General features: G+C 47.8%; 1 protein-coding gene and 1 pseudogene across 2 annotated transcripts in view; both read right to left on the bottom strand.

Moving 5' to 3' along the window:
• The window catches only part of PARP9 (poly(ADP-ribose) polymerase family member 9), a 144781-nt gene that overhangs the window by 86053 nt on the left and 32566 nt on the right, over positions 1-26162 (bottom strand). The gene's annotated exons all lie outside the window — the stretch shown is intronic.
• Positions 614-2362, bottom strand: LOC309557751 (annotated as a pseudogene). Its single transcript has 2 exons — positions 2191-2362; positions 614-1999 (listed from the first exon to the last, which is right to left on the bottom strand). The product of its transcript is annotated as an uncharacterized misc_RNA (transcript).

Raw genomic sequence — 26162 nt, 5'->3', positions numbered from 1 at the left:
CAGAGCAATCCCTAACATGTGTAGGTGTGCTACTGCCTCTGCAAGGACTTTCGTAAATATCCTTGGACTGGTGGCTAGACCAAAGGGCAGTGCCCTGAACTGCCAATGAGTCGTTATCCCCTCGTTCTCTATGGCAAACCTTAAGAATTTCTGATGTTCTGGGTGGATGGGAACGTGAAGATAAGCATCTCTGAGGTCTAAAGTGGTCATGAAGACATCCTTTAGTAGGTTCTTTCGTACAGAATAGATTGTTTCCATTGAAAATTTTTTGTACGTCAGAAACCTGTTGAGTTTCTTTAAATTTATGATTAGGCGGAATTTGCCTGACGGTTTTGGGACCATGAACACGTGGGAATAGAACCCCTGAAGATGTTGATCTTCTGACACTGGAGTTATTATCAGTTGTTCTGCAAGTTCTTGGATTCTCTGAAGCAGAGCTTGTTTGACTTGAGGTTTCTTGGGGACCTGGGTTAAGGTAATTGTGGTGGGTGGAATTGTGGTGAATTGAAGGCGGTACCCTTCTTGGATTAACTTGTAAATATATGGGGAGACTGAAATTTCTCTCCATTGAGTGAGAAATTGGCTCAGTCTGCCTCCCACCTTGATGCTGGAGTCACTTATTGTCTCTTGAGCCTGCGGTGGAGGGAAAGAGCAGATTATTTCTTTGTTTTCCCTTCCTGAATCCCCATCTCTTGTTGGGTTCCCTTTTTCGTCTATTTTGACTTTGTTCCTGGGGGCCTCGAAAAAATTTCCTAGGAGTATCCTTCCTTTTTACTGGAAATGTTTTACCCCTTTCCGAGGACCTAGCTAGGACCTCGTCCAACCCAGAACCAAATAATAATGATCCCTCAAAAGGCAAAGCGCAAAGCTTTGTCTTTGAGGTGAGGTCTCCCTCCCACTCCTTCAGCCATATGGCTCTTCTGGCTGAGTTTAAGAGGGCACCTGTCTTGGCTGCAGCTACTACTGACTCTACGGCCGCATCTGCCAGGTAAGCTACTGCCTTTCCAATAAGGGATAGTGAGTCCTGCAAGTCCTGAGTCTTCTCCTGGGGTAAATTTTTATTTAGCCTATCCAACCAACAGTAGGTATTTCTTGCTACACAGGAGGCTGCCAAGGCCGGGGCCATGGTAGAGGCATTGGACTCCCAGGCTTTTTTCAGGAGGGACTCTGCTTTCCTGTTCATGACATCCTTAATACTGCCTGTATCAGCAAAGGAGAGGTCAGATTTCTTGGTCACTTGAGCCAAGGGTGCATCTAATTTTGGACTTTTGATCAGCTGATCTATATCCTCCTCTTTGAAGGGGAATCTCCTTTTCCATGACACAGGCCTCTTAAATTTGGTTTCTGGGCGCTGCCATTGTTGAAGAACCAAGCCTTTGAGGGATTGGTGGATGGGAAAGACTCTAGAAGGAGTCTTCCCTAGACCCTTGTAGAGTCTGTCCTGGGCTGATGTCCCTTTTGGCACATCGGGTATTTTCTTCAGAGGCATACACTGCTTGAAGGAGTCCCTGCATGCTATCCAGCCCAAACAGATTCCTGGATGGTTCTGTTTCCTCTATTTCTTCTGAGTCCCTATCTCCTTCTCTCTCTGAATTAGATAAGGAGACAGAGCGGTCTATGTCCTCTTCTTCCTGACTATTTCTTTGCAATCCTGAAGGCAGACTTTGTGAAAGAGATTGGCTAGCTTGTCCTGGCTTAACCGAAAGACTCTCCTGTGAGGAGGTACCTTCCACTGCAGGGGAGGTTGAGGTTCCTGAACTCCCTAGGGAGGATTTTACAGTCTGAATAGTTGACAGCATTTCTTCTTGGACTGTTTTTAGGAAGTCCTTCATTAAGGCTGAAGACTCTCTCCCTGCTAGCTTGTAAATGCACTTGTAGCAAAAAGGTTTTGTGTGGGAACTAGGGAGTCTGTCTGCACAATTACCGCACTTTTTAGAGGCAACAGATCCTAACCCTACAGGTGCAACAGTAGAGGTTTCCTGAACACCGCTCTGGGACTCTGGAAGACAGGATACAACATCAATTAGTATCACTCTTCCATATTTGAAAAAGGGTAAGAGGCCCTTAGAAAGGACACTTAATCAGTCCTACTATGGGCAGGGAGAGGGAACATCAAGCATTGCAGGAAAGCAAAATACATCAGCAGAGTTTTTTCTTTTAGGATAAAGTTAGATGCATTGCAGCACTTACCCGGGTCCGACCTGGGTTTGGCTGCTGTTGCTTGGCCCAGCGGTTCTTCCTTCCCCGATGGGTGAGTAGAAGGCTTCATCTCCCTGGCAGCTGTCCGAGCTCCTGTGGCCTGGGAGTCTGCACTACCGCCTGGAAGCGGTTCCGGCGTCTCCTCCACCTTCCTCTTCCGCATTGTGCAGGAACTGACGTCACCGGATGTTGACGGGTCCTTCCGCTCTGCCGCGAGGCTTGAGGCGCTCGCGTCTGACGTCACTTCCAGCGGGAAATTCGAATCCAATCCGTGGAGGAGAGCTGCTGGCGCTGGGAACAAGCGGTGAAAGAAACCTAGAGGGTCACCCTGATGACCGACGGTTCCAACGATGGAAGAGGCGACCTGTGAGAAACCCGGGAGGGGTGGCAGGTAGAGCTCTACTCTCAGTGGCTTTGCTGAACCTGGCTCACAGGGGACCATAGGACTATCAAAAAGTCTGCAGGTCAGTAAAAAATAACAAATGTTTCGTAGGAAGAAACACAATCTAAACTGAGGATGGAGGGAAGGGTGGGGCCTTTTAACTGTGTTTAATTGATTGTGTTTCCGGTAGGAGGAGCCTATCATCTCTCATGTTTGGGCCGTCCTGGAAGGCGATTGGAGAAAAATCCTTTGATTTCCGGACATATTTGTACGTCCTTAGGAGGGTCTATGACGTTATGGACTAATCTGTTTCTGAGGTTCGGTGCCCTATTATAAATGAATTTTGGTTTACTAGGTATGATCTTTTTCAGTGTTTTGTCTGATTTTTAATGATTTTTTTCAAGGTCCTTGTATTGTCTACTAAATTCAGTAATCAACGCTAGTTCCATGTTCTTATTTCTGTTAGTCTCCTTCATTCTTCCTTTTAAAAGGTGTTCTCTATTCATATTTCTTACTTTTTGTTTGAGATGTTCCAAGTCTTGTTTCTTATAACCTTTTTCTTGGAACCTCTTGGTTAGGATATTAGCCTGTTCATCATAGTCATTATTATCGCTACAGTTTCTCTTTATTCTTAAAAACTGTCCCTTGGGTATGTTCGAGATCCACTTGGGATGGTGACAGCTGTTAGTGGGGATATACCCGTTTCTGTCAGTCTGTTTAAAATAGGTTTTTGTTCCTATTTTGTTTCCTTTCTTGTAAAGATTTAGATCTAGATAATTGACCTCTTCACGACTACTGTCTGCTGAGAATGTAATTCCATATTTGTTGTAATTAATATCTTCCATAAAACCTTGTAATCACTCAGTAGATCCCCTCCAGATTAGTATTATGTCGTCTATATACCTTCTGTAGAAGAGCAGTTCTTTCTTGCGATGATGGCAGATCTGTTCGTTTTCCCACTTGCTCATGAACATATTAGCAACGCTAGGAGCGTATTTGGCTCCCATTGCTACTCCTTTGGTTTGCATATAATATTTTCCTTTATACCAGAAGTAGTTATGGCCCATTGCTAGTTCCAGACCTTCTAGGATGTAAGCTATTTGTATTTGTTTCATGTCCATATGTTCTTTTAAGGCCCATTCCACTGCTTCCAGTCCATCCTTCTGTATGATGTTCGTATACAATGAGTTGACATCATTAGTGGCCATTATATCCCCGTCCTCTATATCCAGATCTAGTAGTTCTGAGATTAGTTCTCTGCTATCACGTAGGTAAGATTTTCCTTTTTGGACTACTGGTTGTAAAAATACATCCAAGTATTCCCCCAGTCTTGAAAACAGCGAATTTATTCCGCTAATTATGGGCCTACCCGGTGGTGATTGTTGGTTCTTATGTATTTTGGGAACATAATATATGACTGGGGTCTTGGCACTTTCTGGAAATAGATATTTAGCTGCGTTATTATTCAAAATCCCCTTCTCTTTTCCTTTTTTGATGTAGTTCTTAGGTTTTTTCTCCAAACCTTTTTTGGGGTTGTCTTGTATTTGTTTATATGTCCCTTCTATTTTTACAAGTCTTTCCATCTCTTTCCATCTTCTTTTGTGCTGACAGTGTACCACAGCACCTAACATTGGGACTTTGCAATACACTTTGATCTGACTCATTTGTACAACACTCATTCACCTATATTTATTTATTTATTATATCCAGCACCCCAGGGGGCATTCACTTGTTCTCCAGTTTGACACTACAGCACTTTATTTATAATATTTATTATATCCAGTACCTTAGGAAGTATTCACACGATCACCAGTTTGCAATTACAGCACTTTATCCATTCTTAATATTTATTTATTTATTTATAATATTATATATATTTACTTATTCGTAATTTTCACATTTTTGTGACACTGAGCACTAAATCACTTTACTATTAATATATTTTATGCCGTGCATATACCTCAGTATATTACACAGAATATATTTACTTTGGCACTGAGCACTAAAGCACTTTACTATTTTAACGAATAGATAGTTGTGATGTTCATGAGCGAATAGATAGTTGTGATGTTCACGAGCGAATAGATAGTTGTGATGTTCACCACGAGTGAATAGATAGTTGTGATATTCTCCATGAGCGAATAGATAGTTGTGATATTCTCCATAAGCGAAGAGATAGTTGTGAATAGATAGCCGTGATATTCTCCATAAGCGAAGAGATCGCTCTGATATTCTCCACGAGCGAAGAGATCTCTGTGATATTCTCCACGAGCGAAGAGATCTCTGTGATATTCTCCACGAGCGAAGAGATCTCTGTGATATTCTCCACGAGCGAAGAGATCTCTGTGATATTCTCCACGAGCGAAGAGATCTCTGTGATATTCTCCACGAGCGAAGAGATCTCTGTGATATTCTCCACGAGCGAAGAGATCTCTGTGATATTCTCCACGAGCGAAGAGATCTCTGTGATATTCTCCACGAGCGAAGAGATCTCTGTGATATTCTCCACGAGCGAATAGATCTCTGTGATATTCTCCACGAGCGAATAGATCTCTGTGATATTCTCCACGAGCGAATAGATCGCTGTGATATTTTCCACGAGCGAATAGATCGCTGTGATATTTTCCACGAGCGAATAGATCGCTGTGATAATCTCCACGAGCGAATAGATCGCTGTGATAATCTCCACGAGCGAATAGATCGCTGTGATAATCTCCACGAGCGAATAGATCGCTGTGATAATCTCCACGAGCGAATAGATCGCTGTGATAATCTCCATGAGCGAATAGATCGCTGTGATATTCTCCATGTCTGAATGGAAAGTGTACTGATAGTGAAGTATTGCAAAAAGTTTTAAAATCGCGCAATATAAAGAATCCGCTTACAGAGTTGTAATAAAAACGGGCATGTAAAAATACCGAGGCTCTTCCGAGTTCACCGAGGTTCAGCGTGCGTTACTCAGAGGAGTTATCAAGGATATCATTTCTGCTTTCCCGGTCATCAAATTTATACACAAGAGAGGGCGACGCCCTCAAATGTTAGCCGATGAACTTCAATCTACACATTTATGGGTGTGGTTGCCTCTGATTCAACTCATGGAATTCCTCCACCATGACTGTCACTTCCTTGGTAAACAATTAACTTTATTATATAAGACAATTAATAAATACAAACATACACGGTGAATATCACAGCTATCTATTCGAACATGGAGAATATCACAGCTATCTATTCGCACATGGAGAATATCACAGCTATCTATTCCCACATGGTGAATATCACTGCTATCTATTTGCTCTTCGCCGATGATGCAACCTCGATGTATCTGCGCCACCTGGTTTTGTGGCGCAGATACATTGACGATGTCATCATCGTGTGGACAGAGTCTGTAGACGAACTTTTGCAATTTGTGGACTACATTTCTCATAACAACTTTTTAAAGTTCACCGTTCAGTATGATTTTGAGAAAATACCTTTGGATACAATGGTGTTTCTGAATCCGGATGGCACGTTGTATACCTCGCTGTACCGCAAGAGTACAGCGGGAAATACAATTCTGCATTACTCTAGTGGCCATCCCCGTCCGCTTGTGTGCAGTATCCCGTACTCTCAATACTTGAGGGTTCGGCGGAACTGCACACTGGACTCTGATTATGAACGAGAAGCTAGAGCCTTACAAAAAAGACTATTAGCACGAGGATATAGTAAAAAGATCCTCAAAAAAGCCTACAATAGGGCCAATGCACAATCCAGAGAGAGGTTGATTTTTGGACCTCGTAAGAAACAACCGGCAAATACCACCAAAGTCATCACTAGATTTAACACATACCATCGAACTGTTAGAAACATCTTAGCTAAGAATTGGCACTTTCTTACCGACAATGCCATCATATCCAAGTATGTTAAACCATACCCTGAGGTCGTATATCGTAAAGCTTCGTCCCTTCAGGATAAGCTTGTTCATAGTCATTACCAGGGTGCGGAAAACATGCAACTGGGAGCTATGGGTGGACTTGGCACATATTGTTGTGGAGAATGTACTGAGTGTCCATGGTTTAGAGAGGGCTACCTGCTCCCTCTACCCCGTGGAGGTACACTCAGACCTCGCTTCCATGCCACATGTCTTACAGAAGGTGTAGTGTACCTTGCCACATGTATATGAGGTGCATTTTATGTCGGTAAGACGAGGAGACCCTTTGCCCGATGTATACATGATCATTTGTATTACATGAACACGGGCATGATGTACACTCCTATCTGCAAACATGTAGGCATTCATCATGATTTTGACCCCTATATTATACAATTTTCAGTCCTGGAGACAATTAAACGTAACCCACGGGGTGGAAATTTTAACAATGCTATCTTTAAGAGCGAGGTAAGATGGATTTACCAGCTCCAAGCTACCAAACCCCCTGGCTTAAACACTGCCTTATCGTACAAACCGTTTTTGGAGTAATACCATCTAATTGCAAATGTTTTACTATTCAGGTGCTCTAGGATTTTTTACTTGTCCATTTGATCTCCTTTCCCCTCCCCCTCCCCCTCCCCCCTTATAAATTTCCAATTTTTATTCATTCATTTTTTCTTTCACTCCTTGGGTTACTCAGCCTTTCCCCATTTCTGATGTTGTTACATCAATCAGTGCCTAATATATCTATGTGCACAGTGATACGGAGTGTATCCGTTTTAATACACTATATATTATAGTGTGGTTGGATTATTGTATACAATTATGCTTGTTGTATCTTTTGTACCAAGGTTATATTTACTGTTTAATAGTGGAAGGTTACGCCAACATGCGGTGTCTGGGTGTACCAATGTGTCTTCCTTTTTATGGTAGATGCTCGGGCGCCAAGCCGGGGTAGGGAATAGAGGTGTGTGTCATCTTTTTCTCCTCCTTCTTTGTCCCCGCATTCATCCCTGCGGGGAGCGGATGTTATGGCTGGACAATGACGTGCGCCGCTTCATGTGCGGTTAACGCTGTTTCAGCCGCAATATGGCGCCCGCGCCGGAAGTGACATATAGAGGCCGGTTATGGCCGCGTCACTTCCGGCGGTACCGGACTATTTAAGGACTGGCAACGGCGCAGGACAGTCAGGACACGACTACCTGACGCTGCAGGACGGTGAATTTATTGACTTCAATAACTTCCTTGGTAAGCGATACTATGGATTTTGCTATATACTTGGTTATCTCTTCACGGATGGGACTTTTTACACTTCCTTTGGCACTATTTCTTGTATCTTTTCTACAAGTGATACAGCTTTAGCATTTATTATCCATTGATTTTAATGGTCTTCACAATCACGGTCATCATTTGATCATCCTTTCAGTTTTATGTTCCTCACGTTTTAACTGCACTTTTGATTGAGATTGGCACTCTCACAATCTTTCGATTTTATATATTTTCTGGTTTTTACTGAGTGGGTTACAGGATCCATCACTTTTCTTGGTTTTGGGTCCCTATACACTGGGTGAGTATAACTTTTTGCTACACCTGTGCCCTAATATACTTTTGAACTTCTGGGTGGTTTGCTTTTTCTCCCTCCACTTTTTATAACACTCTCTATTTTGAGCCATATATATCGCTATTTAACCATGGCAATCTCCAGGCATTTAGCCGGAACATTACATTGTGGTCGGTAAATAAATGATGGATAACCTTAGTATGGGAAAGTCGGTGTGGTGTGCCAGAACCGACGTAAGGGGGTAGGCCTGTGAAAAAAGAGGGCCCCCCGAAGGTTAGAGGTCAGGAAAAAAGGGTGAAGGTGGGTGGGGTGACTTGAGCGAGCAGCAGCAGGCCGGAGTAGGCGAGGGGCGGCGCTATAAAGCCCGCTAGCTCCTCCCACAAACACCGGCCTGGGGCCGAACACTTGTGGTTGGTAACTAAATGATGGATAACCTTAGTATGAGAAAGTCGGTGTGGTGTGCCAGAACCGACGTAAGGGGGTAGGCCTGTAAATAAAGAGGGCAAAAAAAGGAAGCAAAGAACACACTTTATTAACAACCAATTCATGTCACAAGCCTACTAAAAGCTAACCTCAACTCCTTCTCCGGGTGAGGAATGTATACTTGAAAAGCATCAGATTCCCAACGACCAAGCCTTTTGATGATGTGGCCTGGCGTGTTGTTGCCGGAGGCAGCTGACGCTGCGCCTATCCTAAAGGAGTGACCAGAGTGAGCAGCAGGGTCCCAACCCAGTCTGATACATAGAGTGCGGATATAAAATATAAACTGAGTCGTGGTGAGGGGAATGCCCAGCAACATGAAAAGTGGTGAGTAGCTGGGAGAGCTCTGGGTCCGAGCCACGTAACTGTCCAGGACCTTGACAGGGCACCAATTATTCCCTAATGGGTACAAAGGGATGGACGAAGGGTGCCCCACCTGCCTGGTCTTAGAACACCGAAGTGTCAAGGCATAGTGATCCCCAAGTTTCACCAAATCCCGTTTGAGGAGGCATGAGCGACCCTCTGAAAGGGAAGCCACCGTGAACTCCCCGGGTCTGAGGAAACCATAAAAGGCCAGGTACATGGCGGCTTTGACAACTAAATTCGTGAAGTGTTCAAAAGGGGCAGTGTCCAACAAATTGGAGAGAGCCCGTAATTTCTCCCCATCTATTGGCAACCGCCTGACCGGGGTATGGTGATCCACTTTGCCAATACCCTTCAGAAGGTTCTTTATCGGATATGCAATGAGAAAGGGAGACGAGTTTGGCTGGTACGTCAGGACATGATGAACGCCAGACAGATACAGCTTGATGGTACTGGCAGACAGTTTGAGCTGGAGGTGGCAAAAAGCTGCAAAGGCGACCATCGTCTGAACTGAGTGGCCGCGCATACCAAATTCAGCTGAAAACCTCCGGAAGATGGACATGGCTCGGTCATAAGCCCTTCTGGTGTTTGACGACAGGGCCATCCGGGCCAATTCCCGACCATGCGCCATAATCCGGGCTAGTCCAGGACTAATTCTTTGAACTCCGGGGTCCGAGTGGGGCGTCTGTCGGCCGCCGGGTGGAGGCTGAAGAACACCTGTAATTTAGACCGGGAAAGAGCGTCAGCAGCTGAGTTGGAGTGGCCCGGGATATGTTCACAAAAAAGAAAAAACTAGAAGGTGGCTGCTAACAATGTCAGCCTGCGAACCAGCCTCATGATAGTCAGGTATGATGACCGGCCCTTGTTAATGATGTCGCAGGCTGCCCTATTGTCGCTGAAACACTTGACTGCCATACCAGCACCTACCCCAAGTGAAAGCTGCCGCCACTATAGGATAGATCTCGAACAAAGCCGAGGTCTCTCGGAAAGCGGGTAAGGAAAGTGACTCAGCCGGCCAATGATCCCTGAACCACGAGTCCCCATAGATGGCTTCGAACCCAGTATTGGCAGCCGCATCCGTCCAAAACACAGGGGACTGGGTGGAGATAGGCGGGATGAACATGGATATGCCGTTCCAATTTTCCAGGAACTCCACCCACATGGCCAGGTCCGCCCTGGCTGGGGAATCCAAGTGGGTGACAACACCCTCCGGAAGACCTGGCAATAAACACAGCAACCGGGAGATGAAGGACCTGCCCTGGGGGATGATGCGCATGGCAAAATTCAAAGACCCTATTAATGACTGCAGATCTTTCTTCGAGAAGGTCCCCAATTCGAGGAACCTGCCTACCACCTCTCAAATGCGCCTAAGCTTGTCCTCGGGAAGGTTGGACTGCATGGAGATGGAATCCAAGGTGATACCCAAAAAATCTAACCTGGTGACAGGTCCAATTGTCTTGCCTGGTGACAGAGGGACCCCTAGGGTTGAAAATAAGGCCATGGTGCTCCTAAAACTGACGGGAGTGCAGTTGCCCTGTTCAATCAATAAGAAGTCATCCAAGTAATGCAAAGCCGTGGGGCACCTGGTGATGTTCAGAAGAAGCCAGCAGAGTGTCTCTGCGAAGGTATCAAAAATCCTTGGACTGCTCTTGGACCCGAACCTGAGCCTGATGGCGAAATAATATTCCTCTCTCCACTTAACACCGTGAACATGCCATAAAGAGGGGTGAATGGGCAACAGCTTGAAGGCGTTGGCTATGTCAGTCTTGTTGAGCCATGCAGCCCTACCTGCCCCCAAAATGGCTTGGATGGCGTTGTCCATGGTGGTATAGTGGAGAGAGAACTCAGCTGAAGGGATAAGGGAATTCAGGCTAGGGTTAGCAGAAGAATGAGGAGCCGACATGTCAATGATTAATCGCTTTTTATTCGAGTATTTGCTTGTGGCCATACCAATGGGGTTAGTACACCAGGAGGTGAAGGGGGGGTCGGGAAAGGGGCCTAACATGAACCCTTCCTGAACTTCCTTCCTGAGCAGAAGATCCACCGACTGCGGATCCTCCCTGGCAGACAGTAGGTTGGGACATTCTAGTGACCCTACGGGTAGAGACACCAACCCCGTGTGGAACCCCCCCCCCCCCCGAGAACCCCTGCACCAAATACTCAACCAGGTGCGGAGACGGGGTGAGACTGTAGGTAAAAAGCCAGCACCTCGATCTTGACCCCGGTCAGTCATTGCTTTGGATTAAGCCTTGACGGACACATGGACTTGGTGTGAGCCCAGAAGCAAATTGAACAAACGTGGAGCAGCCTGCAGGCACTAAAACTACAAGCCCCCCCGTTGAAATTGTTGCAGACCTGGGCCTTGCCTAAGTAAATGATCGGGCGACTCAGTTTGTCTCTAAGGCCACGCTGCTCTGATCTGCCAGCCCCCCTCCCCCCCTCCCCCCCTCCCAAGACCCCTCCCAAGACCCCGGACGTGGAGGACTCGGCCTCCATGGGACAAAGGTTGGCAGAGTGCGAGGTGGAGGAGCATGTGGCGCAAGAGGGTGGCACCAAGCCTGCAAAGTGCCTGCAGAAAAGCTCGGTGTCCAAGAGGCTCCAATCGAACCGCACATTAAATTGTGCCAAGGTAGCAGCTGCTTTGGTTGAAACTGACTTATGAAAGTCAAAAAACGTAAAACCCCCGTACTTGTGGCCCAGATCCACAACCTTATGGAGATAAAGATCCAATTCCTCCCGACGATGTGGGTAGACAGAACATAACACGTCCCTGTAAATCCCGAAAGCCAGGACAAACTCTGGAAAGGTCAGCTTGTTATTGAGCCTGGGGTCTCTGGCCTTCATTACTACGGACAAATCCCCGTAGTTGTAAACCTTGTTTTCTACCACATCTTGGGAGGCAATAAGGAGAGCCACCAGGTTTATGTCCTTCCCCTCCAGGATATCCTTGCGGAGGGCTGGGGGGACCATGTGTGCCGGGGTAATGATGGGAGATGCTGTAGAAGAGGGAAAGAGGGGAACTGGGGGCCTACCCTGTCCACTAACAGGAGCGAGCCTGCAACGGTAAGGAAGGAGGAGGAACCCCGTGAGCTGGACTGGCGTCCTCCAGTTTGGTCAGTCTATCACTGATGGACTGCAGGGAAGACAGGATAAAGTCCAGGGTCCCCTGCATGACTGATCCACAGCCCTGAGAGCTGGTGCCCAGTCCAGGATCTTCCGGATGCTCCGACAGGATTCTAAATAGTTCGGCCTTCCTAGCCGTAGCCGTAGCCGTGGCCGGGAAAGGGATACCCCTCTGGCGTAGGACCGCCAAGATCTTTGGGATGGTCCAAGATCCATAGGAGCCCAACGGGGATGGATTCCAGTGACCTCTGGGGGTACCAGATCTGACGGGGGTGCCAGGTCTGGCTGGCGTGGAAGGGGAGGAAGATCCTTCGTCCAGGATGGCTCCTTGAGGCACGCTGTCGAAAGAAACAAAATAGAACACCAAAGTCCAATTAAAAACCGAGAGAGCCCCAAGAACAAAACTGGCTGGCTAGCTAGTGCCTGAGGCGAAAAACTTAACTACCCTGTGACAGGTGAGGCCCTGCTAGATGCCAAGCGGCAGGTGAGAGGCTCTACCTATGATTTGGATGTGGGGAATGAGCCACTAGCGTGGTGGCGGGAAGGTTGGCCTCTCGGGGACAGTAAAGAATCAAAAACGTGTGGCCGTGACAGGTGAGGCCCTAACTATAAACCCACGAGAAGGGTGAAGCGAGGCACTAACTATGGTTTGGCCCGAGGGGCGAAGAATCTCCGTGTTGAGATTGGGAAGTTGGCCTCGCGGGACCAGCTATGATGGGGGAGTATAAGGCCAGCACCTAACCCTAACAGCCAGTTCAACTCACCCTACGGGGAGGGGGGGTTTGACAGGGGGGAGAAACACATGATGATAGTACGACACGGTTGACAGAGCAAAACAGCGATTGACAGACCCATGATGAAGATCAAAATGATATGCAAGTGTCACAACGTGGCACGGAGGTGGTGAAAGCAGTGATGAAAGCAACTGGAACCGGGTGGTACCTGATGGTGACATACTGAAAGGTGTGATGCGTGCATGATGCGTGACCGGAAGGGACCAAGACAACCGGTGCAAAGCATACCGAGGTGATTTAAGGACGTGTGTGGAGAGCCAGTGGAGATAAATGTAACGACTGGCCAGTAGTGCCTATGGGCACCGCCGGAGTGGCGTCTGTGATGACTACATGAATGGCGGAGCTGTGGAGTAAAACACATGAAAGAAACCTGCAACCTGGCAGTAGTACCTGATACCGGCATTGAAGGACATGTCGTGATCCTGGAGAAATAAGGCAATCAGTAAAATGGAGAAAAAAAAAACAGAAGCAGTAATAATGACCCCCCAAGTGTAGAACAGTATGTCATGGGTGCCAGGGAGCGGGGAACACATATACCCGTGTGAAGCTAGTGAGCCCCCTCCCTCCTGACAGAGGGAAAAACTGAATTTTTGTAAAATCTTACCTGTAAAATTCCTTTCTCTGAGTCCTCCGAAAGTCGCCGCCCCTCCATATTCATCACAATGGGGTTATGACCTTTGCTCCGTAGGAGTAGCTAGGCAACAGAATATGTTAGTACAAAGGCTTTTAACATATCCCCACCCCAGGGGGTGGTCCCCTCAGTCTATAACCCTCCACTTCCTGTATCCAACTCAGTTTCAGTGGAATAGCAGTAGAGTATATAACCAACAACCCCAAAAGAGGGGCGGGGGCGGCGACTGTCGGAGGACTCAGAGAAAGGAATTTTACAGGTAAGATTTTACAAAAATTCAGTTTTCTCTTACGTCCTCCGACAGTCGCCGCCCCTCCATATTCATCACAATGGGGATGTCCCAAAAGCAGTGCAAACATGAAGGGTGGGAAAACGCAGCCGCGCCTAAGGCAACGCCGTCTCCCATCAGAGAAAGGAACCTTACCAAAGGAAGGAAACCAGTTGGGCAATGAGAAAAAACACTCGCTCAACAGGAGCAAGAACCCAGGGAAAACCAAATATTCCCAAACAGCCAAGGAGCCCGCAACAAGGACTCTAGGGAACTGCCGCACTAAGAACCTTGCGGCCAAAGGAAGCATCTGCCGATGCCTGAACATCTACTCTGTAGAATTTTGTGAAAGTGTGTACGGTCGACCAAGTCGCCGCCTTACACACCTGGGCCACAGAGGCCCCATGACGACAGGCCCAAGACGTACTCAGAGATCTGGTAGAGTGCGCCTTCACAGGCACAGGGGGAATTTTCCCCTTCAAGGCATAGGCCTGTTCAATGGTCTGTCTGATCCATTTGGCGATGGTAGAAGCCGATGCCGCCATGCCCTTCCGAGGACCTTCCGGAAGAACAAACAAGGCATCCGACTTGCGAAAGGATGCAGTCGATTGAGATAGACTCTAATCGCCCGGACAACATCCAAGGAGTGAAGCAGCACCTCCGTCGGATGTTTCGGTTTCGCGCAGAGCGAAGGTAGGACAATGTCCACATTGAGGTGAAAGTCCGAAAACCTTTTTCGGAAGAAAAAAAGGGTTAGGTCGCAAGACCACCTTGTCCAAGTGCACGACCAGATACGGAGACTTGCAGGACAAGGCTGCCAGCTCCGACACTCTACGAGCCGAGGTAATAGCCACCAAAAAGGCGACCTTCTTGGACAACAAAAAACAGCGAGATCTCCCTGATCCTCACAAAAGGAGCACGCTGCAACACGGATAGAACTAGATTCAAATCCCAAGGGGGAGAGGGTCCCTCCTAGGAGGGATCAGATGTCGTACCCCCTGCACAAAAGTGCTAACCAAAGAGTTAGATGCCACAGGACGTTGAAAAAGAACGGCCAAAGCAGACACCTGACCCTTGATCGTAGCCAGCGCCAGACGCTGGTCAACACCCATCTGAAGGAAGGACAACACCCCAGACACCGAATAAGTGTGAGGTGGGAAACCCCTGGATTCGCACCAGGTAAAATACGCCTTCCAAGTACGGTAATATACCTTCCCCGAGGAGGACTTCCTCGCATTGATTAAGGTGTGAATGACCTCAGGGGAAAGACCCCTGTTCTTCAGGACCTCGGTTTCAACAGCCAGGCCGTCAAAGCCAGTGACTGTAACGCAGGATGGAAGATCGGTCCTTGCGACAGAAGATCTTCTCGAGGAGGCAGACGCCACGGGACGTCGATCGCCAGATTTACGAGGTCTGCGTACCAGGACCGGCGAGGCCAGTCCGGTGCCACTAGAATCACCGTGGTTGGTTCCGCGTGCAACCTGCGAAGGAACCTGGACAGCAATTGAATTGGTGGAAACGCATACATCAGTTGGTACTGGTGCCACGGGGCAACCAACGCGTCTGACGCGTCTGCCCGAGGATCGCGCGTCCTTGCCACGAACCGTGGTACCTTGTTGTTCAGACGAGACGCGAACAGGTCCACCTCCGGGAGACCCCACCTCGCGCACAACATCTGGAAGACATCCGGGTGAAGGGACCATTCCCCCTGGTCCAGGGTCTGACGGCTCAGATAATCTGCCTGCCAGTTCTCCACCCCCGGAATGTGAACTGCCGATATTGCCGGGACATGCGTCTCGGCCCAAGACAGAATGTCGGCCACTTCTCGAGCCGCTCTGGCACTCCTGGTGCCCCCTTGGTGATTGATGTAAGCCACCGCCGTGGCATTGTCCGTCTGCACCCGAGCCGGACAGCCCTGTAGTCTGTCCGTCCAACGTTGAAGGCAGAGGTGTATCGCTCGCAGTTCCAGAATGTTGATCGGAAGGGAGGATTCCTCCTCCGACCAAACCCCCTGGGCGGATAGAACGCCCAGAACACCACCCCAGCCCGACAGGCTGGCGTCCGTGGTGATCACCGTCCACGAGAAGGGACGAAAAGACTTGCCCCCCGATACTGAGGGGGACTGAAGCCACCACAGAAGATCCCTTCTGGTCCGATGACTCAATGAGATCCGAAGATCCAGAGACTGCGGTCGCCCGTCCCACCTGGACAGTACCTCCGCTTGGAGACTCCGCGTATGAAACTGGGCGAAGGGAATCGCCTCGAAAGCCAAGACCATCAATCCCAGACACTGCATGCACGTCCGAATGGACGAAGCCGGAACGTCCCTGAGGGACCTGACTTCCTCCTGAAGAGTCGCGAGTTTGTCGTCCGGTAGGAAGACCTTCGCCTGGGCAGAGTCCAGAATCATTCCCAGGTAAGGAAGACGAACCGATGGGCACAGTGTTGACTTTGAAAATTTATTGTCCAACCAAACTCCTGCAGAGTCTGCAACGTAACGGACAGATCCTTCTCCAGACCCTGGCTGGTTGCAGACCGAACCAGAATATCGTCCAGATACCCCAGGACCGAAATGCCCTGGGCTCTCAACAAAGCCAGAACCGGTGCCAGCACTTTGGTGAACACCCGCGGAGCCGAGGCGAGGCCAAAAGGCAACGCTACAAATTGGTAATGATCCTCCGCTATGGCGAATCGAAGGTACCTCTGGTGACCCTCGAAAATCGGGATGTGAAGATACGCATCCTTCAAGTCGATGGAAGCCATGAACTCCCCCGGAATCAGGGCAGCCACCACTGACCGCAGGGATTCCATGCGGAACTTGCGCACCCGCACAAAGCGGTTCAGCGCCTTCAAGTCCAGAATCGGACGTACCTTGCCCTCCTTCCTGGGCACGGTGAACAGATTGGAATAGAACCCGCGAAATCTGTCCCGATGAGGCACCGGGACCACCACTCCCCGAGCCCTCAGGTCCTGCACCGCTAGATGCAGGTCCCGCAAACGCTCCGGGGATAACAGAAGATTTGAGGGAAAAAATCTGCTCTCCGGCCGAGAGAGAAACTCGATCTTGTACCCAGATCGAACGATTTCCTGAACCCACCTGTCCCGAACCCGGGACAGCCATGGCTGAGAGAAACCGAGCAAGCGTCCCCCCACCCCTGATTCGGGTGAGGGCGCCCCTTCAGGCCGCACTGTTGTGGGCCGCGGAACCGGACTGGCCGGACTTTTGCTTACCTGCCCACGGCTTCTTGTGGAAGCCTTGACCTTCTGACGGCTTGCCCCTATAGTGTGACCGAAAGGCACGAAAAGACCCCTGAGGGGACCGAAAGGAGGCATGCTTCTTACCAGGAGCCGTCTTAGTCTTGTGGGATTGAGGCAAGAGCGTGCTCTTACCACCCGTGACCCCCTTAATGAGGACATCAAGGGATTCACCAAAAAGGCGAGAACCATCAAAAGGCAGATTAGCCAAGGTCTTACGCGAAGATTGGTCCACCGACCAACACTTCAACCAAACCAGGCGGCGAGACAACACCGCCACACCATGTACACGTGCAGCCAACGGAACCATATCCAGGTCCGCATCACACAAATACATGACACCCTGATGGATTTGATCCACCATATCCAAAGTCGCCTGGGGGGCAGAATCAGCCACCAGGACACGTCTAAGCACCTGCGTCCAGCTCGCGACCGCCTGGGCCGCCATAAGTGAAGCAAATAAAGCTTTTACCATAGAACCCATAATAGAATAGGTATGACGGGCAAGGGACTCCATCCTCCTGTCCGTGGCATCCCGGAACACCGGGGTGTCTTCAGCAGGAATCGCAGTGGACTTGTTCAAAACTGCTATCGCGTGGTCCACCGGAGGCGGGACACACCAACGCTCATCAGTAGCGGGCGTAAAAGGATAGCGCAGCTTAAACCTACTTGGTACAGCAAAAGGTTTGCGTATATTACGCCATTGCTCTTTAACAGCGCGTTGAAAATCATCAGTGCAGGGAAAAACCTACGATGTTTTGCGCCTTTTCTGCGTCCCATAAGCCGCCAAGGCAGCAGGAGGACATGGTTCGTCCCCTAAACGCAGTGTGTGCTTGATAGAAGCAACCAATTCATCCATGAGTGCAAGCTCTTCAGACGAGCCAGGGGGAGAATTATCAACCCCCTCTACCTCAGCCTCCACCTCTGACCCTACAAGGTCCAGGGAGGAACGGGACCCCGACAAGGAGACCCCAGCCACAGCAGCCCAATCACCATCACCCTCTGAATCAGAGGAAATTGAAACTCTGGGCCTTTTTGAGGATTGAGCAGCCACCAGCATTTGCACCTAAGTCGCAAGGCTAGCCACAATCGCAGCCAAATCCCCCCCGGAGGGGGAAAACGCAGTCCCCTGGCTTCCCACCAATGTGGCAGGAAATTTGCTTTCCTGAGAATCCATGCCCCAAATGAGTAAAATTAAATGGGTGACCGCCCCTTTAAATGAGGCGCTGCGATCGTAGCCCACCGCCACACAAGCACACCCACACAAGGGACCCCCACAGGGAGAGAGTATACTCAGGCAGGATACAGGGAATAAAGGGAAAAAAACCTGGAGAAATCGCTGCTGCTGCCGCTGCCTTCTGTGCTCCTGTAGGAAAGGAAGTGCTGGCATACAGGGCGCTCTATTAAAGTCTATGGGAGGCTACAAGAAAATGGCCGCCATGCATGTATACCATGCGGCCGGAGCGAATACAGCCAAAATGGCGCTGTTTGGCGCCGAAATCGCCGCTCCCACACCCCATGAGGGTGAAATAAAAGTACACCATTTGTCACAAAAGAACATGGTGGGCCGCCGCAGCGGCGCTGTAATGTGCCCCAAGCATGATAGCATCAAGCCCCACAGCACACAGCCGTTCACACAGTCAGACTGACACAGAAGTGCAGCACAGCCCCCCCTCCTTGCAGCCCACAGCATGCAGTGTGAGAGATAGGGAAACAGTAACAGTGTGAACACAGGGCAAGGTAACACAGTCCCAGACTGACACCCCCCAGACAGACAGGTCCCCACATAAACACACTTACCTCTTACATGGCGTGGGGGACCCGCACAGGCGAACAAGCCGCTGTACATGAGACAGGGAGAGTCGCATCCAGGACGCAGCAGAAGGTGGGTTGAGAAACCGCACAGCGTCCAGTGAGGTAGCCACCTCACCTAGCATCCCTGCACGGAACAGGGATGGGTCGTTCAGAAAAACTCAGGAGCGATACCTGACTGAACGCTCGATGGCGGGCTGAGAAACCACTGACCCACAACCTGCGATCAGGGGGGTCAGCCCGAGACACAGCCCGCATGATCCTCTTCTTAGAAGACCTAACTAATGCTGGTAAAAATAACAGCTAAATAAAGAAAGAGAGAAAAACTCAAATAAAATCAAAAAAGAGAAAAGTCTAAAACAAAATGTCCCAGCATAGAGACAGCCAGCCACTCCTGACAAGCTAGACATTGAAACTGAGTTGGATACAGGAAGTGGAGGGTTATAGACTGAGGGGACCACCCCCTGGGGGTGGGATATGTTAAAAGCCTTTGTACTAACATATTCTGTTGCCTAGCTACTCCTACGGAGCAAAGGTCATAACCCCATTGTGATGAATATGGAGGGGCGGCGACTGTCGGAGGACGTAAGAGAAACATTTTTTTTTAGACCCTAAATGAAACAAATGCCCATGATGAGAGCCGTGCTTGGGGGCGACTGGTGACCCCAGTGAGGGAGAGCCGTGGCCTAATGGAGAGGCAGGCAGGCGAGTAGGCAGACCAACCCCCCTCCTCCTGAAGGTGTCCATGCCCATGCTGTGCATCGGATCGGGGTATGTGCAACTAAACAATATATATGACCTGCCAAACAACTGACATATGCAAATGCATCTGCCAGACCTGGTGCAATACAACCAATGGAGCCCCAAAAAAAAACCCTGGTGCCCCCAGTGAGGGAGAGAGCCGTGGCCTTGAAATGAGAGGCAGGCAATGTAGTGCAATGTAGTGCAACAAGCCCCCCCCTCGATCCCCGCAGATACCTGACCCGGTTGTACAGCGGGAGAAGAGGGGAAATGCAGCGGTGGAGGTGCTGGCAGCGGCGGCGGAGGTGCAGGCGGCGGCGGAGGAGCTGGCGGTGTCTCGGCATCCCCTGGCTCGACTGGAAGTTCGGTCCTCGCGGCGGAAGTTCCCGGCGGGCGTCAGGTGATGAGCTGGGACACCTGACTTGAGCGAGCAGCAGCAGGCCGGAGTAGGGGAGGGGCGGCGCTATAAAGCCTGCTAGCTCCTCCCACAAACACCGGCCTGCGGCCGAACACTTATGTTTTTCTCTTTGCTCTATTTAGAGGTTGAGACCTCCTATCCATTTCTGTCCCTTATGGTATATATGGTCTGCTGCTGACACTAGCCCGGTCCAGTATCTGCCACTTGCTGAGGACACGATATCCCTTGTCCTGTTTGACTTGGGCTGGTTCACCTTGTATATAACAAAAACTATCAGCGCAAAAAAATATCAATAGTGAATGGTGCAGTAAACAAATGATATAAAGACCAGCTGCATACACTAAAAGTGTCTAAACCACACAATGTAAACTAAATAAACAAAAAAGTAGTGTTGCGCCAGTCATGTGCACACATAGTGTAATAAAACTCAAAATCAGTGTCCATACATGTTCCAATGTCCATACAATCAATCAAATAAATGGTGAATCCACGTGTCCAAAAGAATCTTGTGCAAAACGTAATTAGTGCTTTTGTGATTAGTGCAATCCCACCACCAGGTGAATTGGTCTCTCACCTCCTCTATAGACCCACTGCTGGGTCAATCACAGCATTGTATATACACAGGGACCTTCAGATAGTAAAGGCTATGGATAGCCAATCACCTCCAGAGGGATTCTCACCGATAGACATAGAAGGGGAACAAAGGAAGAGATCTAGTGCTCTCTGTATGGTTGCAATAAACCGCTTTATTGAGTAAAGGAATGGTACTCACAAAGGTGGCGCTTCCAAAGCGCATAGCAATCAGCATCAACGGTATCTAGGAAGAGACAGCTTCCAGCACGCAGGCTCTGTCCCCTATACGCGTGACTTCGGCGCCCAACCACAGGCGTTGACTTCCTCAGTCTTCCTAGATACCGTTTATGCTGATTGCTATGCGCTTTGGAAGCGCCAGCTTTGTGAGTACCATTCCTTTTACTCAATAAAGCGGTTTACTGCAACCATACAGAGAGCACTAGATCTCTTCCTTTGTTCCCCTTCTGTCTATCGGTGAGAATCCCTCTGGAGGTGATAGGCTATCCACACGTGGATTCACCGTTTATTTTATTGATTGTATGGACATTGGAACATGTATGGACACTGATTTTGAGTTTTGGTTCACCTTGTAGCTGCGCATGTGTGTTAAGATTCCTGTCGCTGTCCATGAATATATGTCTTAACATTTAAATCAGTGGTAAGTGTGTAATAATATAAATATGTACATGTATGTTGATCTGTGAATACGGTATCTTTGCAATCTTTGTTAGATATGCGATGCTGTATGTTAATGTTATCTTTCTATGCATTAATTATATGTCATTTATGTTACTGTCTAGAGCCATTTAAGAGGTCACTATTATCCTTGGTCCCCGATGAAGCCCACTACATTGGCGAAACATGTCGGACCCTGGTGACTCCATCATTGTATCTCTTGGTTCAGATTACTATTATGTATAATCTATGTACACTATTTTATTATCTGATGCCTTTTTGCATCTATGGTTTGATGTCTGATCAATTCGATATGTAATAAAATTTGTATTCTTTTAATTGTTTTGGTCTCAATTATCTATTTTCTGCCAGACAAATCACTGCCTTCAAAGCCCCATTTTTTGGGTGGTTCTATGACTGTGGGCTCCTCACAGGGGCTACAACCTTAATTGGTTGACACAGACATTCAACACCTTTCACAAACTGAATATCACAGCTATCTATTCGCACATGGTGTATATCACAACTTTCTATTCTCACACGGTGAATATCACAGCTATCTTTTCGCACATGGTGAATATCACAGCTATCTATTCGCACATGGTGAATATCACAGCTATCTATTCGCACATGGTGAATATCACAGCTATCTATTCTCACACGGTGAATATCACAGCTATCTATTCGCACATGGTGAATTTCACAGCGATATATTCGCACATGGTGAATATTACTGCTATCTATTCGCACACGGTGAATAGCACTGCTATCTATTCTCACACGGTGAATATCACAGCTATCTATTCGCACATGGTGAATTTCACAGCGATATATTCGCACATGGTGAATATTACTGCTATCTATTCTCACACGGTGAATATCACAGCTATCTATTTGCACATGGAGAAGATTGCATCTATCTATTCACACATGGTGAATATCACGGCTATCTATTCGCACACGGTGAATATCACTGCTATCTATTCGCACATGGTGAATATCACTGCTATCTATTCGCACACGGTGAATATCACTGCTATCTATTCGCACATGGAGAATATCACAGCTATCTATAAGTAGTTGTGGGGATCTGAATAGAAAGCCTGGGAGACATGTTATCTCCTACATCAGATTCATGCGTGTTTGACCCCCAGACTGAAAAGCTGAGGGTCCATTCTCTGTGGTGAGTGGGGCGCACTGCACAGCATGTTTCTTGAAGCATCTCAGCATTTTTTCGGAAGAGTTTGCAGCACCGAGCACTTTATATAAAAAATGTTTCTTTGGACTATTTCTGTGTTTTCACCGACATTAATTATAAATTACAACTGCAATCCCTGTTTTTTCCTGTATTCACTTTATGAGTTGTACCACTTTGTGTGCAGCAGTGTTTGAATTATTTGATTCACGGATTTCATTTATGTAGCGCAAGTATTTTTAGATTTGGTCATGTTACACCCACATTCATATCCAACCAAATCTTGTCAAGTTTTTTTGGACAGTTACAGTCAATGTATGTGAGCCGATATAGAGGAAGAACAGCATTAATCATCGATCTCCAAGCTATCAGTGTCGGGGAATCAGCCATTTTCCCATTGGGAAGGATCGTCTACTCTGATCTGGGCTCTGGTTTTCGCGATATGTATGTTCTCTAATTCCATCATTCCTGACTGGATATGGCCTAAGCGTGGTACTGCTGCTCCATTTCAGATGGAAAGGAAAACTTGATATGTTGAATAACTTTCTGTTTTTTTTTTTTCTTTTCACAATCTGATCCCACTATATTTTTAAGTCAGTGCCCCTGGCTTTGGCCAGGAGATGGAAACGCTAATATTTCCCCTTGTTTCCCCTTTTTTTTTTAAGGCAGCATCTCTTTTTGAAAACTTCTTTTGTGTGTTTGAGCTTTTTCTTCCACCAGTTGGTTGCACACTGTTCATGACCCCTTTTGGTTGACAACCATGTTTGATTCTGGGTATAAAGTGCAGTTTTCTGTTTTCTATGGCTGTACAGGGTGGGTATGGGATGGGCGGTTCCTGGTTCTTTTCTTTTTCATTTTCTTTCTTGTTTGAGACTATGATACAATATGAAACGTTCTTACAAGGCTGAGCTTTATGCAATTTGTTATAACTTTTGGCAATTTTCTGTATGACAGGATTTCTACTGGTATCCAGAGCTGGACTGGCCTACCGGGATACCGGGAAATTTCCCGGTAGGCCAGCAAGTCCCCCTGCCCTGCGGCTGCTGATACCTGTAAAAAAAAAAATGGGCCAGACCAACATGCGCACTTCGCTTGGGAAAGCCTGTACACGTTCGGCTATTCCCAGGCAGATGGCACATGCGCAGTGAAGCGTTGGCGTTGGGCAGCGCCATTTTTAAATGTATGGCACCTCACCAAAAGGTAAGTGAGGCTCCTCTAGCAGATTCTCCTGTACCATGCCTGCATCTCCTGTACCATATTTAACCACTTTAGGTCTGTTCACATTGCTGCTACTGCAGCAATGTGGCTCGTTATCGTCCAGTGACATAGTACTACGTCGCTGGACTCCTCCCCTTGTGGGCGGTGCGCGCGTGCCGCTGGAGGCTTGCTCCCGCTGTGTTCAGTCACAGCGGGAGTCAGGCCAGGGGAGGAGCGGCGGCGATGCTCTTCCCCAGAGATGTATAGTAACTAAGTAGAACTACTTCACTACTGTACTTAAGTACGGAAAGGCGGTATCTGTACTTTCCTGGAGTAGAATTTTTTTCTCCTACTTCCACTTTTACTTCACTACATTTTTTCAATGATTTCAATACTTCTACTCCGATATTTTTTTTTTGTGCTGCATAGTTACTCGTTACTATTATAAAAATTACCACTGCCAGAACAGTAGATGGAGGTTTCATGAAGCTCAAAACATTGTGTATTATCAGCGCATACCAAAATAAATGCTACTGTATGTATAAATAAAAGCTGCATTTGAAATAATAAAAAACAATATGATGTTCAAACTTTTGACTTCTTTCTTTAATAACTACATAACACAGTACTTGTACTTCTACTTTCAGTACTTGAGTAGCAAAAATAAAAAAAAAAAAAACTACTTGCAATACTTAAGTACAAAAAATGTTGAATACTTTAGTACTTCTACTCAAGTCACTTTTTGATCGAGCACTTGTACTTTTACTCAAGTATGGGTTTCGAGTACTTTATACAACTCTGCTTCCCCGATCATCGGGGAATCGAGTTTGGAGATCCGCCCGCTTGTGTAAACAAAGCGGGCGGATCGCCTAAGAGACAGGCAGGGTTATATTGCAGGGTTCAGCATAGCTCAACCTGCGATCTGTCCCTGTGTCACTCAGTCCCCTCCCCCCACACGTCAGTAAGCACCAGGCATACATTAACCCCTCCCTCTCCAATAAAATTAACCCCTTCCCTGCCAGTGTCATTTTTACAGTAACAGTGCATATGTATAGCACTGATTACTGCAGTAATGTCACTGGTAACCCCAAAAGTGTCAAAAATGTTAGTCAATGGTCCGATCTGTCCGCCGCAATGTCGCAGTCCCGCAAAAAAAAAAAAAAAAAAATCGCAGATCGCCGCCATTACTCGTTAAAAAAAAAAAACAATAAAAATGACAAAAATCTTTCCCTTAGTTAGTAAACGCAATAACATTTGCGCAAACCAATCAAAATACGCTTATTGTGATTTTTTTTACCAAAAATATGTAGCAGAAAACAAATTGGCCAAAAATGTAAAAGAATTTTGATTTTTATTTTAATTAATTTATTACAATGTTTAATTATTTTTTTAAATTTTTTTTACAATTTGTTATTTTTTTTACAGGACAGGGAAGGCTGCAGAGCTGCAGGGGTGGGGCGGCACAGTGAAAGGGGTTCACACTGGGAGGGGGGGGATCAAAAGCAAGCAGAATAGGGATGGAGATCGGTGTAGGAGAAGCAATTACAGGAACGATGCCCTATGTCTGTGTCTCTCCCTGCAGTAGCTGAAAGCTGGCAGGATGGGGAGAAACTGGCTTTCAGCTGCTGCAGAGAGCGGCACAGGGCTTCCTTCTGTAATTGCCCCTCTGGCCAACTGCACTGATTCCCCGTGCTGTTGGGGCCCCCTTGTGTGCCCGGGCCCTCTACAGGAGGACTGGTGGTCCCCCCCTATCAGCGGCCCTGCCTAGAGTACAGGTGGTGTCTATTCTCCCTCGAGGGACTTCAGATTATGCCCCAATGCTATTAAAGTTGCTGATAACCTTGGTTTAAAGAGTGTGTAGGGTAGCTGCGTGATCTCTAAGGACATTCTCAGGGTTACCATTTCTGCTCTCGGCTTTGGTGATGTGGCCTCGGATCTTGTCCATGTCTCTGCAAAAGACCCACATCTGTCTGCAGCAAGCCTATCTTAGCTGTTAAAGCAGTTGGAAACCCTGTTATAGCCTGCATGAGTGCCGCAAAGTTGGCCTGCTCCGTGAGAGCCAAGTCCGGGTCCTCAGTTTAAGTTGCCATATTGCCAGCACCTGCCACGTGGGCGGCCGCTCCGTCAGGTTTAACTGGAGCCGAGCTCTTTAGCCGAGGTTCGGATTGATGCCGGCCCCGCTTCATCGCTCTCAGGAGAGTTTCTGTAGCTACAGTCTAGATCGGTAGAAAGGGACAGGGCGGTAGAACAGGACAAGTGTTTCTCCACGACAGCAAAGCTCTTCAGTTAAGCATCCCTCCCAGTCGCCATCTTGGATACGTCCCCAGCTGTCACAATTTTTTTTTTAAAAAGTGGCTGTGCGGGGCTCCACCCATCCGGCCAGGTCACTCATTCACAGTGTCCTGTGAATGTAAAACTACAAGGTCCGGCAGCCTTTGTTGGCTTCCGGTTTGTAGTTTTTAATGAACTACCACAACTCTGTGGAGTGCCATGGTAGTGCATTCTCTCTTACTGTCAGATTGTATCTGCTTGCCCATGCGGGATGTACTAGCACAGGCGTGTGTCGGGGGTCGGTGTGCCAGGTC

The sequence above is a fragment of the Pelophylax lessonae genome (genome assembly GCF_965119305.1).
Source record: "Pelophylax lessonae genome assembly, chromosome: 6".
Lineage (NCBI taxonomy): Eukaryota > Metazoa > Chordata > Amphibia > Anura > Ranidae > Pelophylax > Pelophylax lessonae.
Note: the sequence above shows the minus strand (reverse complement) of the source record. Positions and strands in the feature narration are given on the sequence as shown.